This window comes from Dermacentor andersoni, chromosome 1, assembly GCF_023375885.2.
Source record: "Dermacentor andersoni chromosome 1, qqDerAnde1_hic_scaffold, whole genome shotgun sequence".
Taxonomy (NCBI): domain Eukaryota; kingdom Metazoa; phylum Arthropoda; class Arachnida; order Ixodida; family Ixodidae; genus Dermacentor; species Dermacentor andersoni.
In genome coordinates, this window is record NC_092814.1 from 148,494,611 (window position 1) to 148,509,397 (window position 14,787).

At 48.5% G+C, this 14,787-nt stretch overlaps 1 protein-coding gene and 1 non-coding gene across 3 annotated transcripts in view; both read right to left on the minus strand.

Moving 5' to 3' along the window:
* Positions 1-1,551, minus strand: part of LOC126544866 (uncharacterized) — a 38,384-nt gene extending 36,833 nt beyond the window's left edge. For both annotated transcript variants that reach the window (XM_050192397.3, XM_050192398.3), the window contains exon 1: positions 1,418-1,551. The gene's annotated coding sequence lies outside the window, so the exon portion shown is untranslated. The remainder of the gene's footprint in view (positions 1-1,417) is intronic.
* Positions 1,552-13,146: 11,595 nt separating this feature from the next.
* TRNAT-CGU (transfer RNA threonine (anticodon CGU)) lies at positions 13,147-13,218 on the minus strand. Its single transcript has one exon. It is a non-coding gene; the product is annotated as a tRNA-Thr (tRNA).
* Between the last annotated feature and the right edge of the window lie 1,569 nt (positions 13,219-14,787).

The following is a 14,787-nucleotide window of genomic DNA, read 5'->3' on the forward strand; positions in this document are numbered from 1 at the left end:
ATTTTACCGCAACTGCGGCTACCTTCAAATTGATGTAGTTACTGTCTCCTGCAAATCTTGTAGTGTGATCATTAAGAATACACGCTTTAATGGTTAAAGAGAAGCATGACGAACAAGTCATGAATTATTGAATAGACACGATGACTTCTGAGCACGGGCAAATAACAAATTACAAAATTTAAAGCTTTTATCCACCTGTCTAAGCAGTTCGTTTCAGAACTGCTTCAGTCTGAAGAAGCAATTTGCTGCTGCGAGAAAATAGCAATGACGTTAAGACAAGTGCAATCGTCCCGCCTAGTGCCGGTCGGTTTAACGTGCACCGCTGTTCTTATTTTCTGTTTCCTTCAATATCAATACATCATGCTCGCTATAGCAAGTGCAATTAATTTGGTCGATGTACACTTAAAGTGGTCTAGCTCACAACCTAACAGCTGTCATAGTGCATAGGCTGCACAGCTGTCGTCGTGCAGCCAAATTTAGATTAGTGAAAAGCTTTTCTAGCAATTTACGACGCCGTGCACCGTGAAACTATAGGGAACAGTGAAGAATGCAGGAGATGAATCAGTAAATGCCTGTGCAGCGCTCCACTGAAACACCTTCTAGAAACACCCGCACCGACCGCCTCGGCGCGACAGATTCAAGCATTCGTTTTTTCAGTTCAAGCGCCTCATGCTCCGTTATTTTTTCAGTATGATGGTTGGCTGTGCATCTCACTTTATTCGGGTCTATTGTTACCGAACATGCTTGTCCATATCGATGGGACCACGGTTGTGACATTCACTTTTGCAAGAATAATTCTCGTATCAAGCAGTGATATGAAGCGAATAGAGTCTCCGTGCCTTGTGCAGAATTCTGTAGCACGCAGCACAGCTAGCGCCATGAACAAAACCGCTGCAAAGTGGCCACGTGAACGAAGTCAAACTCGTACTTGACTTCAAGCAGTTTTCACGCTTGAATCAAGAGCACACTTCTCTGTCTAGCTCAGCGGCGGTAACGTTTCCATATTTTCCTGGCCCGTGACACCCCGACATATCACAACAGTATCGCCTACCTGCCTACGACATACTTTTCTTTTCGTAGAGCTTATCTGGCGAACGTTGAAGCTGCTAGTACGCAGCGCACAGCCAACTGTTCACAGCGTCACAGCGCGCCGAGACTCCATAGCCTCGATATCTACTTTAGTTAACCATTGCCTACACGGGAAGCATGTCTTCATTCTTGCCTTCGGTGATTGTGAAGCAAACGCACACTTGACAGGCTTCACATGTGGAGGGGCAAAGCAAGAGCACATCGTCGCAAACAGCTTAATTCATTGCCTAGTGCTTCGAACGCAAGGAAATTGGATTGCCTAGACCGCACCTGTTCAGATGGAAAAATTTAACCCATACGGAAGAAGAAAGCAAACAAGAAGGATTACCTTTTTTTAGGACGACACAGGAGCCTAATTTCCTGGTAAGCTCTTCACAAAAGAGCACTGTTATTGGCGGGGAACAAATCCGTGCCGCAAGCTTCGAGAGAGCAAGATGCCCAATATGCCCATCGAAGGACTGAAGAGATAACAAAGAAGGATACGCTTCGGCACGAGAGATAGTTGCCAGGGCGACAGATATACAGCTAACAAGAGGCGCGCGTACCGAGCATGTGCACCCAGCGAAGTGCGAGACAAGGGAAATGGTGTGTGTGGGAGGGGGGGAGGGGGTCACCATTATGAGGAGAGAAGCGCTGCCATCGTTCAGCCGGGGTAAGCTCCGTACACCTGCTCTGAAGCCTGTCCTTCAATATTGCGAGTCTACAGGTATATCGACGGAGAACACAGAAGCAACGAATCCACAGTGTATGTATTCGCCTATAAGTGGAGGCAACCTCATGTTGACAAATAACTGTCCCACTGACGTGACCCTGCGCCGTCGCACTGTGAAGACATGGCACACGAAGAACGTTGCCGTAGCGCGTAACATAAGCAAAGGAACACTCGCGTTAGTCAATATGGATGTGTCGCCTTCATCGAAAGGCCAATAATGTGCGCTTGGTCAGCCATCTGCAGCACGTGACTCGCGCTGTATCCGTAGGGCTGCTATGCACTTGAGGGCGCAGAGTACTGGTTGAACTCATCCAAGACGATCTCGGACCTCCAGCCCAACACGGCTTACCGGCAACTCTGGATACGCGCGCACCGATCAGCAAACTTACAAAGACATGCACATTGAAAACTACATCGAAGCTGCACGTGACAAGGATTCGTGGCCGTGTAAGTGACGATTGACTACACAGCCACCAGTCACTTTCTGCCGAAGGTATTGGCTTATAAGTGATTGACACGTAATAAGAAGCACTAGTGTAATAGCAGTGTCTTGCACATGATGTAGAACCACACGCGCAACACAAAAGACGAAGGCACTTTCATTTTTGTGAATCGTGTGGCGCTGCTCTCACACCATGCCACACAATCGGCGCTTCCTTTCTCTGCAAAGAATGGGTTGCACAACGCTCGGTGGCGCGACCTTTCTTAAGATCTGCTAACGTTCCAAACAACGGGAGGCGAAAGTTCAAATCCCAAGGAAAAGCCATGCGCTAGCGACAGCAAGGTAGAGAGTTTGGCTACTTGGAATGGCTGCATACTTGAAATCAGTGGGGAAAACGATGGCAACGCGAAAAGACATTAAGACAAGCCGAGCGCTGTGAGGATGTGGCGCTCGTCCTGTGTCCTCCTGCTGTAGTTTTCCGCACTGATTTCAAGTATGCTATGATGACAGGTATGACTCGCCTCACTATGTCCTCCCCTGTTTCTCGATAGCCGTCTATAATGTTCCGAGGCAAGCTAACACAATGAAGTTCTGAGCTGTAAGCTCATGCTTCTTCTTTTCTCCCGCTTCTCGAACATTCCAGACGCGGACAGCACAATGCGAAAAGGGACTAGCTGACCCATTTTATAGCTTAGGTGAACACCGTTCGACAGCACATGAGTAATCTTCCTCAACTGCGCGAAGCTTACCTTCTAAGGAAACCGCGCGGGTTTCCTTTGTATGTCCTCATGCTTAAATTATGGGGTTTTACGTGCCAAAACCGCGATTTCACTATGAGGCACGCCATAATGAGGGACTCCGAAAGTTTGAACCACCTGGGATTCTTTAACGTGCACCTAAATCTAAGTACTCAGGTGTTTCCGCATTTCGCCCCCATTGAAGTACGGCCACCGTGGCCGGGATTCGATCCCGCGACCTCGTGCTTAGCAGCTAAACACCATAGCCACTAAGAAACTGCAGCAGGTTGGTGTATTACCTGCTTGCTCTTGGCCTCTGATTCGCAACAGCAATTTGTACTTGCGTTTATTGTGTAAAGTTCGTTACTTGTGTCATCTCGAGGCTCCCGTTCCATTCTATGCGAAGAAAATAGCGTTTGCTGGGCCATTAAAGAGCCTATATTTCGTCACTCGGCGCACAGTGGACGTACGCCTTGAGGGTTACGTTGACGCCGTGTCGCGCGCCGGCTCGCAGGGCTGCAGAGGCCGCTGCGTCATTACGGAATTGAAAGGCGCACAGTACGTGGCCACGCGGACCAGCGACGGAGCGACGCGAATAGGTCGACGCAATACAGGGTGCTTCAGCGAACACTTTCAAAATTTTTTAAAGGTTGCCTGTGGCAGATAGCTCAATTCTAGTTTATGAGCCGGTCTACTCGAAGCGGAGGACACTATATTTGCACAAAAAATGTAAATGCAAAATCGTCTAATTAAAGAGGATTGACTAGTTAACTTTCTAGATAATTATCTTTTGACCCGTATTGCAATTTACAAATTCTAGCAGTGGACTTCGCAAGGCGGATCCACTGGGAACGATTTCTCAGGACGTCATCAGTTTCGATATATACATTCCCGAACTTTGCGGAGAAATGCATTGGCGTTCCAGTTACTTGTGTGCTTAAGTGCATGAAACGACGTTTTGTTAACAAATTAACTGGAACGCCAATGCATTTCTCCGCAAAGTTCGGGAATTTATATCTCGAAACTGGTGTCATCTTCAAAATTCGTTCCACGTGGATCCGCCTTGCGACGAACACCATGGCTGTCATTTGTAAAAAATAGTAGCGTGAGCTGTTTAAGGGCTGGTGATGATAGATCCGTTTTTTTCATGATGCCAGGTATAGTGAGGTTGATTTTTGGCTGAGCGAGGCGCCATGGAGGAACCGATGGTATCGCAGCCGGAGTGAAACAAGTTGGCAAACGACGACAAGGAAGGACGAAACGCAACGTCCTTCCTTGTCCTTCGTCATGGTCATTCATATTTTAGGAATAATGTCGAAATGCAAGTCGACATTAGCTTAAGAGTTTGAAAAATAGCTTCCCTTCACATTAACGAAACTTGAAATAAGTGCTGAAAATGGTTTCCATCTCCGGCACCCCCCCCCCCCCCCCCCCCCCCCGTGTCCCACTCTGACATCCGAGGAATCTGGTCACATTACGTATAGGTCTGCTACTGTACACAAGATCGCAAGTTCTGAGAAAGCCGCGACGTGGAAGTATACGGATCGGGTGCAAAAAGCGCCCTCATATTGCGGTGAACTGAAATACTTCTTCACCCATGCATGCGACTGAAGTTGAAAAGCTCACTGCGTATAGACCACGGACGCAAGATGAACGCTGGGGCCGAATCTTATAACGGTTCGGAAGGGGAACGGTTCACTTGGCATCATCTGATTGGGCAAAATTTTGCTTGCGTCAGAGGCCGTCAGAAACAGCGGGGCGGCACCGAAAATTATGATCACGTCGGGCATCGGTCAATCATTTCCAAAGCGAACCTGTCTTTGGCTAAGAGTGGAGCCGGCGAAGGGGTAGTCCGCTTTGGCTTCCATTGCTGTGGCTTGGCTGTTGGCTTGCGACTCTGGCCGCGCGCGCCGGTCGCGCGACCCCGGAGACTCGTGGGCGTCGCTCGCGCGTGCGTTGGTTGCTTCGGAGGCTATTACTTGCCTTCGTCGTCTGTTTGGCGTTGCTCTTTCGGTGTCGACCACGGCTGGAAATGCGATACGCGTTCGAAGAAATGACGGATAATGACTTGCACCGCCCCTGCTGGCTTTGTAAGTAGACCTTTAGCAGGCTACGCTACGAACTGGAGGATACTCAGGTGCAAGAGTACCAGTGGTCGTTCCACGCAGAGGATGGATTTGCGCGCTGCAGCTCATAGCCACCGGCCTGCAGTTCCCAGAGGTCGGTCGGAAGCGAAGCATTAATCGGAATGGCCTAGATCTCTGCTGCCGACACTGTCCACGAAGTTGCTCTCGCAATTGCTGTGTTGGTCGGTAGAAGGGCTGGGTCAGCTTTCCCGTGACCTCCCCTTCTAAGCCAATACCAAGGAGATATTTGCTTGGTGAGATCGGATTCCCAGTGCTATCGCCAGCGTGAATAGCTCGCAGATCGCAATTCAGCAATCAGAAGGGTTCAGCCTAGGCTGGTCCAGCGCTCCCTTCATTCGGCTGATAAAACTATACAGTCAGGACGGGAAGATATTGTGATCTCTTATTTGGCTGCCCCCTTTTTCTCTAGTTCGGGAGTGCTGCACTTTGTTCCTCAATTTAACGGCACAGCGCGCACCGTCAGCACCACGCTCACCCGCCGCGGTTGCTCGGTGGCTATGGTGTTGTGCTGCTGAGCACGAGGTCGCGGGATCGAATCCCGGCCATGGCGGCCACATTTCGATGGGGGCGAAATGCGAAAACGCCCGTGGTACTTAGATTTAGGTGAACGTTAAAGAACCCCAGGTGGTCAAAATTTCCGGAGTCCTCCACTACGGCGTGCCTCATAATCAGAAAGTGGTTTTGGCACGTAAAACCCCATAATTTAATTTTTAGCACCACGCTCTTCGATGTTACTTCGCGCAGGCAATGCAGGGCCGGTATATCGTAATGTTCGATTTCAAGTTCCGTTGCTTGTATCACGCGACACGCCGTGGGGCAGATCGCATGCAGGAAAAGCGGCAGCGCGACAGCGAGCGAATCATGTCCAAGCCGATGACGAAGCGCGAAGAAAGAAGAAATATTTATATAGTCGGCTAGTAAAGGTGGCCCTAAGAACCAGTTCACGGTTTGGTCACGCTCGCTTCTTAGGAAGTGCTCGGAGTGCATTCCTGTCGCGTGCATCGTGCAAGCTCCTGGTAGCAGACGACATAGCGCTGCGCTGTGCTAACTCATTTACGCTTGCGATACCGTCTGTCGGCAGAGAATGAAAAAGAATGACATTATTACTTCAAGCATTGGGTAAACACCCGGCACCACAGGTTTATACTTTGGAACTAGCCGTATAATATTGAATTTATGTTTTATATTTAATTAGCAAGCAGAAACATTCTGTATTTCCTCGAGAGACCTCTGAAGTGAGCGAATTCAGAGGTCTCTCGTATATTGGTGGCGCCCTCCCCTTCTTCCACCTCCGGCTTGGGAGCGCCACATTTAGTGACGTAAGCGGCGAAGTGAACGGTTCGCTTTCCGAAGCGTTATAAGATTCCGCCTCTGCGAGTTACTCAGACTTTTTCGCAGTTTCTGCATTCCGAGAACTTCTTTTAGGCAGGCGTACGGCACGCACTGAAAAGAGCTGGTTGTATACACACCTTTTCGAACGAGATCTCTCAGTGAACAGGCAGCGGTCGAAACACAGTGCGTGTTTGCAAAGGTAACGCCATGTGTGCTTTTGATATTGTACTGCCAGCTGCACTCTTTCATCTTGGCAGCATTGACAATCCACTGCGTGAAAGGCACGTCCACACGCGAGGAAAAAGGCGCGGCCGCTGCGGCAAGCTGCCGCAGCATCCTCGCACCGCGCGAGAAATGTTTTTCGCGGCACGCCGCGGGCAGAGGAACCGTTGTCAGATGGGAAGAGGACTTGGCATCTTTGAAGGCGCCGCGTCCATGAGCTTTCGTGTACTCATCAACCCAGCATCATTCGATACATTGACCCCGGTTCCCCCCCTCAACCCGGGTTGACTGGGCGGGGGGCTTTGGTTCGGGCCAACGGTCCTTGCCGGACAAGGGGGCTGTTGTGGTGCAGCAACACAGAGTTACTGCACTCAACACACAAACAGCCATGTCGGTCTTACAGGACTCAAGCCTGACTGACCCTCGGAGTGCCTCGGCGCAAAACAGGCCAAGGCATACAACCATGGAGAGCACCAAAGCCGTCCGCGGAGCAGCGCGACCAACCAAGGGTGCGCCACCACCGGTTCCAGCTCTGGGTTCCATTGAACCAAACAAAGCCCCGTAGATCGACTGGCACACACGGCCGAGTCGAGCGACCTTAGGAGCATGCATCATAACTTAATGGATAGCTTTCCACCTGACTCATCAAAAATCACCGCAGGACGGGCCCACACTTCGAGAAACTTCTTCTCGCCCAAGCGGTGCCGCTCCCGAGTGAGATGGAACCAGACCTCCTTCCGTGCTTTCGCAAGCACTTCGTGAAGGCCCGGTGCCCTCCCCCCGAAAACTGCATCGCGGCGTGCCAACCACACTTGGTAGGAGGACTCGGCAAGGAGAAGCACGAACTGGTTGACCGCCTGATTAGGCAAAGGGTGCAAAAATCGAACTGTCTGATAAGGGACGCCTGGGAGATTAAAAAGACTAGCAATCCTACGGAGAAGAGCTGCAGGAAGCAAACACTGCGCAAAAGCATGAACCGAGTCCTCACGAGCGCCACAGAATGGGCACACTCCACTAGCCGGAACGGATGTGAAGGGCCTGTAGCTCAACGGCAGGCACCCTCGCGCCAGGCGATACATGAAAGTGGCTCGCCTAGCGTCGAGGAAACTGGCCGTGATGAGCTTCCAGTTTGGCCGGTGAATGGACAGGTCATACATCTGGCAATGCGGGGGGAGGCCTGGGGTAAGGATGTCTACTAATTCTTGGAGTGGAGTTGAAACTACGTCGATGTCGGGGCGAACCGTGCGGAGGCTTACCAAAGAGTTGGCAGCCGCCGCGTAAATGGTGGACGGGGTACCTGAGCGAGGAACACACTGGGAAAATGTGCTCTGCGAAAACAAGCGGAATCGGGTGCTAGGGAAAAACGAGGTAAAGCTTCGAGTCAGGATCATATCCGAGTTAAGAGCGACCTGGGTCCATCTGACGTGTAGTGCAGTAGCCACGATGCCCAGGTCGGGGATTCCGAGTCCTCCCTTATCCCTGGGCAACTTGAGCACCCGCCCAGCTACACAACCAGTTGTACCCTTCCAAAGGAAGCGAAAGGGGACCCTCTCCAAGATAAGCTTGGTTCGGGTTGGAACAGGAGACACACACGCCACATACGTCAGGAACGAAAACAAAAGTGAGCGCAGAATTGTCGCTCGAGCAGTCAATGGGCATGACAACGCGCTGAACTCCTGAATTCTGGTTTGGAAACCAATAAAAGCGACCGCTTCAGTGACGAGCGCACGAGGCAGCCGGTGTCATTCGGAGCCGTCAAACGGCTCTCGGCTGTCTTTGCGTTCGCGTTCGTCCTGGTTTGTGCTTGTTTTTTACCGTCTACGTATTGGCCTCGAGCTCCACCACTGGAAAAGCTGGCGCCACCGTCGGCGTGACGTTCTATTAGGGATTACGTGGACATAGCGGCCGCGTCGGCTGCTTCGGGAGCGCCGAAGCGAGCTGAAAACGAGAGTTTAAATTCCCTCGTACGGTGCGGTCCTCATTTAGTGGCGAGATTTTCACGCTTCGAGTGTCTCCTTTACAACGCTTGAAAGCACTTCAATAGGTAGTGGCTGCCTTTGAAGGCGCGCAACATGGTAGGCTACTGCTCGGTGCCGCAGTGCCGGACTTACGCAGCGAAGCCTGGTGTCAGCCTCATTCACACGTAGCCGCAGGACAAGAAGCTGCGTGAAGCTTGGCTCGCGAAACATAAAACCGGCAAACAGTCATCGGCTACAACTCGGGTATGCAGCAAGCACAGACGCGAGGAAGATTTCTGCTACGGCGCCGGGTCTGCGATGTTCGGAAAACGCGCACTGAGACGCTCGCCCGAGTCCGCTGCCCGACTAATGTCATGACGGTTTGGTCTATGAACTTGTCGATGCTATAATACTGGCAAGTTTACTGGAGTGGAAAGGGAGCGGTAAGAAGCACATTAAAAAAAGAATGACATATGGTCATGTTTGTGTTATGGATTAATGCACTGTATTACAAAAAAAGAAGCAGCGGGAAATCGCACGCTGAGAACACCGATAAACATACAGTGCGGCGCAACTCGAGAAATAATATTGAAACGTCCAAGAATTTAGAAGAAAAAAAAATTGAATCGTCGCGACGGCACATCACAGTCCCCGTAGGCGTCGAAGCCTCTACAATGAAATTATTTTTGAATAGCTCTGATAGCGCCCACGCAACAATGGTTGCTTGTATGCTGTCAAATGCTCATATTCTGCCGCCTAAAGCTCATGGCACGGCGCGAAAACGCGCGTGGTGAAAGCGAAACAGTACGCGAACAAGCATGCAGACGCGCAGTCGGTCGCTGCGAATCTGTGCGATCGCTGCATTGAGGCTTCATTCTATTACGCTCCATTTAGTTATAAAAACAATATAAGAACACATTTCACATAGTTTGCTCTCAGCGTTTACCTACCTTTCACGCAAGAAGCCGGTTCGGGAGACTCCATCGCGGCGACCGGGCGCAGTGGCGTTCACTGTACGTATTCGGTAAAGAGACATAGCGTCTGTAAACGATTCTGTGCTTTCAGTTTGCCCAAGATTATTATTTAGACAGTAAAAAACTTCTCTCGTTTCGAAAGTACTTACAGAAATATGCGGGAGAGCTCGCGCGTGGTGTTTTCAGTGAGCGCTGACAGCAAAACCTATGAGGAGCGCGCCACGTGATCCCTCATACTACGCCAGCGAGGCGCTTCCGATAGATGGCGACTCCGTAACTCCTCGCCGCCAATAGGCGGAGCGAGGATTTATGTGGATCTTCAAGTAGGAAAGGAGGTGGGGGAAGTTTATGAAATTGTTCAGTGCCACACACGCTGTGATGTTGCCCTAGGTTGCGCTTGCCACGAAGTCGTCATTGCCTGACTAGTCTCGCGTTAACAACCAACTACAAAGAAATACTGGAAATATCTTCGTGCTGTCACGTGACTGCCTTAGCGGCTAACACCAGTTGGTGCAGCCGCACTAGCCGCAGTACCGCATCTGTGTTTTATCGCCGGCGGCGTACCGCGCATGTTTTCCTTTAGTGCGGCGGTGCTTTAACAGTAGGTCCAACTATTAGCAAACAATCGCTTTTCTTCTACTCAGCAACATTAGGAGAAACCCTCACGATTGTGCTTGTTACACCCTAAAAAATTATACTCCTCTGGGGTGCTGATTTTTCTCAAGGCTACCACCTTTACCCTTAAGGCTATAACAAAATGTATTTTACGTGACAGCGAGCTCAAACTACACCTGCACTGAGAGAAGCCGCAATTTAATAGTGTATTAGTTCAGACCACCTGGTGCGCAAGGGAAATAAGCGACACGAGAGTTTGCCAGCGATTAGCTAATAATGCTTACATCGCGCAGTTTATGGGTCCTCTGTCGCCGCTATCATTGTATTTACTGAGCCCAAAAAGTCACCAAAAAATTTCATTTGTCCCCATAAACGATTCGATATTTCCCCATAAAGGCGAGGGTGTTGGCCGCGGGACAAATCAAACAACTTTTTACACCCGTAAGGGTGTCAAAATCTTTGGAGTGTACTTCTCTGGTAAAATGTTGCCTAGGGATAAGGAGCAAACTTGTGCTTATAATTTTGATGACACTAAAGGCTGTTTCGCCTTCAAAAAGAAAAGTGTTTTGTTGGACGAAACTTGCCTTAGGCGCTTTTCTTCATAATTAAAGATTATCTCTTTTAAGTTCGGAGCTACCACATTAAAATTACTAATGCACTTTCAAGCCCTAAATATCGGCTCATCGAAAGGTTGCACATTGTAAACTATTAGCTAGAGGTCACGTGAGAATAAGAAAATATATCCATCTTGCAATTTTCTTTCCGGTGAAACGAACAAAAACGGACCTGATGGGCTTGTTGATACGTGCATATATATCTAGCGCGAAGCAGAAGCTTGAGTAGGGGCAGCAACTTTCAATCTCTCCTAACATAAAAACAGACAGGTTGAAATCTGCGTTCTAAAAGGCGATTTAAAAATTATCCACGCTCCTGTTAAACATTTATTCGTCGCACTTTCCTGCAACCGCTTTTCGTGCTACGTTGCTGTTTCTCAATCAACGGCTGTGCAGCTTTGAGCGTCTTACCTCAGTTCCGTTGTAGCTGCCGGGGGAAAAAAAACTTTGGAAGCCTGACTTGTGATAGCACAAAAGAAGAGCAGTTGCAGTGGTTTGTTTTTGTGTCCCAGTGCCATTTGTTTGTTTGCTTGTTTGTTTGTTTGTTTGTTTGTTTGTTTGTTTGTTTGTTTGTTTGTTTGTTTGCTTAATTTTCTTTAATTTTTTTGTGAAATGAAGGAAGAAGGTAAAGCGCGTCTAGCGCGATGTTTATCAAAGCCTTCTTTACATCATATAAGGGGTGATCATTTTTAATTATGGAATATTTAAAATATCGCCTGCTGGAGTAACATAATCCTTGTCCTTGAGCTGGATTATTCAGAGACGCGGACACTACTTGTACGAGAAACCAAAACACACAACCAATTATTAACAAACATTCGCTAAATACCTCCTGAATAAGTTATAATAAGGCGCATATTGCAATTTACGAATTGTGGCCGGTGAGCTTGCAAGGTGTATTCACTTGGAATGAATTTCCAGAATGACACCAGTTTGGTGGCACGCGCCATTGAACTCGCCGTAAAAAATTCGCTGTCGTTCCACTCACTTTTGTTTTAACAAAACGCTCTTTTATGCACTGAAGCACAAAAGTAACTGGAACGCCAATGTATTTCGCCCCACACTTTGGGAAATAATATGTCGATACTGATGTCATCCTGTAAATCCATTTCCAGTGGATACGTCTCGCAAACTCACCGGCTACGCTTAATAAATTGCAATATTTGCCGCAAAGCAATTAATTAGGAAGTTAATTAGTCATTTGTTTTGTTTAAATTATGGGGTTTTACGTGCCAAAACCACTTTCTGATTATGAGGCACGCCGTAGTGGAGGACTCCGGAAATTTTGACCACCTGGGGTTCTTTAACGTGCACCTAAATCTAAGTACACGGGTGTTTTCGCATTTCGCCCCCATCGAAATGCGGCCGCCGCGGCCGGGATTCGATCCCGCTACTTCGTGCTCAGCAGCCTAACACCATAGCCACTGAGCAACCACGGCGGGTTTTATTTACTTGAATATGTATTTTGATTTCTCGTGCTATAGTAATGTCCGCCTCTTCGAATAATCTAGCCCAAGGGAAAGAATTATGCCATCTGCCCCAGGTGGTTCTTAATAATTCCGTAAAACATTTTTTAAAAATATTTTGTCACGAAATGTCCGGATTTGTGCAGAATCGGAAGGACGATGCGTAAATGTCGACTACGAAAAATATTGAAACGTATTTAAGTAAAATAGCGGCCGGTTATCTTTCAAATGAGAAAATTAGGGCTTTTACAAAAGTGAGCGTACGTGTTTATGAAGTGCGTGGGCTGCCCGCCTTACCCCGGGACGAGACGGTTCAAAGCACGCCGCTCTTGCGTGTTACGTGATGTAGGAGCGTTGAGGAGCTCCTGTGCACAGGAGCTGCGGTGGCGGGCCTTCGTCGGATCGAAGCCCTGATTCCTCACTGCAGGCGAGTGACGACGAGCTCTGTGCTTGCTCGAAGAGCGGCGATCTTCATATTTGTTTGCCACAGGCTCATGTATAACGGGACCGCCTTGCACCGGAGCAGCAGGTGCGTAGAGCAATGTGCATGATTCCAAAAGACAATGCAACATTTCGAGAGCGCCTTGGAACGGCGCGATACCACGATAACAGTGATAATGCGGCAAACGCAGAAGAGCACCACGTAAATGTTACATCCAACATAACCCGCGAACAAGACACGCGGGACGTAAGCAGGACCCTCCCTTTTTCTTTTTTTTGTTCACTATCCCCTTTCATCGTGCGACACATTTCGCGTTTACGATTTTTTGAGAAAGTTTATTGGTAAACTGATATTGAATACAGGTTAAAATAAAAATGTCGAAAAACAAAAAACTCCTGCCGCCAGTGAGGTTTGAACTCACGACCCCTGGTTTACGAGACCAGTGCTCTACCACTGAGCTATAGCGGCGCACGTGACACGCGCGCTCTCTGGGCTGAAAGAAAACGCGCAGGCCGATTTTTCTTTATTCATTATCTTTTTCCGTTCTTTCTTTCTTTTCTTTCTTCTTTTTCTTGGGAGGGGGGGGGGCGTACAGTACGTTCCAGAAGGGCCCCCCTCTTCCTTCTCTCTACGTGTCCTTCTTTCTTTCGCACTTCTTTCTATAGTGGAAAGCTCGAATTCACGTTTTCTGTGTGATTTGGTCCTATGAATTCGTTTATCATGCGAAAAGAATATAAATACCGGCAGACGGAGGCCTCAGGAGGGAGCACCCCAGAATACAGCACTCATGTGCACCGCTATGCAATCTGGGACCCCACGGCTCACCACGCTTCTGCCGTTGCACTCGTTGCCGCGAAAGCAGCACCACTTGTTAGCGTGAACGATTCTTTTAGATCGTTATACACATAGAATAAAGCGAAAATGCCTATTTAGCATAAAGAGTGCGATTTTAAAAAGCCCATATGGTGCACTTGTTAACAGCCGCCTCACCTACAGTGATCTGCGGTTACGTACGTGGTCAGCATCCGTCGCTAGTATCAAGGAGATAACTATAGAGAGCAGAACGTTAGGCAAAATGCGCATTCATGTTTTTATTAGGTCCTTATCGTGCCTAGTTATTACATAAGCACAATCTATAGGTCTATAAACCTTTTAGTGGCACTTTTATCGTGCCTATAAATGCTTATTTCGATGTTGGTGCCTATATTGGATTTTCAGGGGCTAAAAATGTATTTTCCGTGTTTTGCCATACATAGCCTCATCTTGTTCATAACGCTATCACCCGCTGAGGAACCGGAACGAAAGGATCCGATTATTAAACAAACACTTTGCTGGTGCAAAGGCTGTTACTAACACTTTTGCAGCAGGCGAGAGCATCGCTGTGAGAAGGACTCAAGCTGCACTACGCGACGATACTCGTGAAGGTGACTTGCGTACTTGTGCACGCTCACTTCCCGTTTTCAGCCGACATCATCGAGATACTTGAATACTCGGGCGCAACTCTTACCTGGAATTCGGGGCTCATTTTGGACGTTCAGGAAAGGTTCGCCACCATCCGCAATGGAGCTGCTGCACAGAGTAAGTTCGAAACTTCATTCTGTCTCGGACAACAATCCCGGGCTTTCGCTATTGAAAGAACTGTCAAAGGTTCTGACCGACGAAGTACAAGTATGTGTCGCTAACTTCGGTGAACATTGAGCGTGTTCCTTTTCTGCATATACAAAGTAATATACTGAGTGAAGGAAAAAAAAGGACACACAAGATGAAACCCGAAAATTTTGAGATGGTGCTTCTTTGTCACATCTTTCACAATTTCTCCCTCGGTGTCAAGTCACATTAGATTTCACATAAATCTTGTAACCTACACAACTCGCCTCATTCCGTTTTATTGAAAAAATAAAATGAATTTCGCAAAATCAAGGTTCAGCGGGCTGTGTCCCATACAAAATTATAATTTACCCTCAGATGCACAGCGGAAGTTCTTATTAATTGAGCCTATACGTAGGCCTTAAGGACAGTTTTTGGCGCCTGTATATG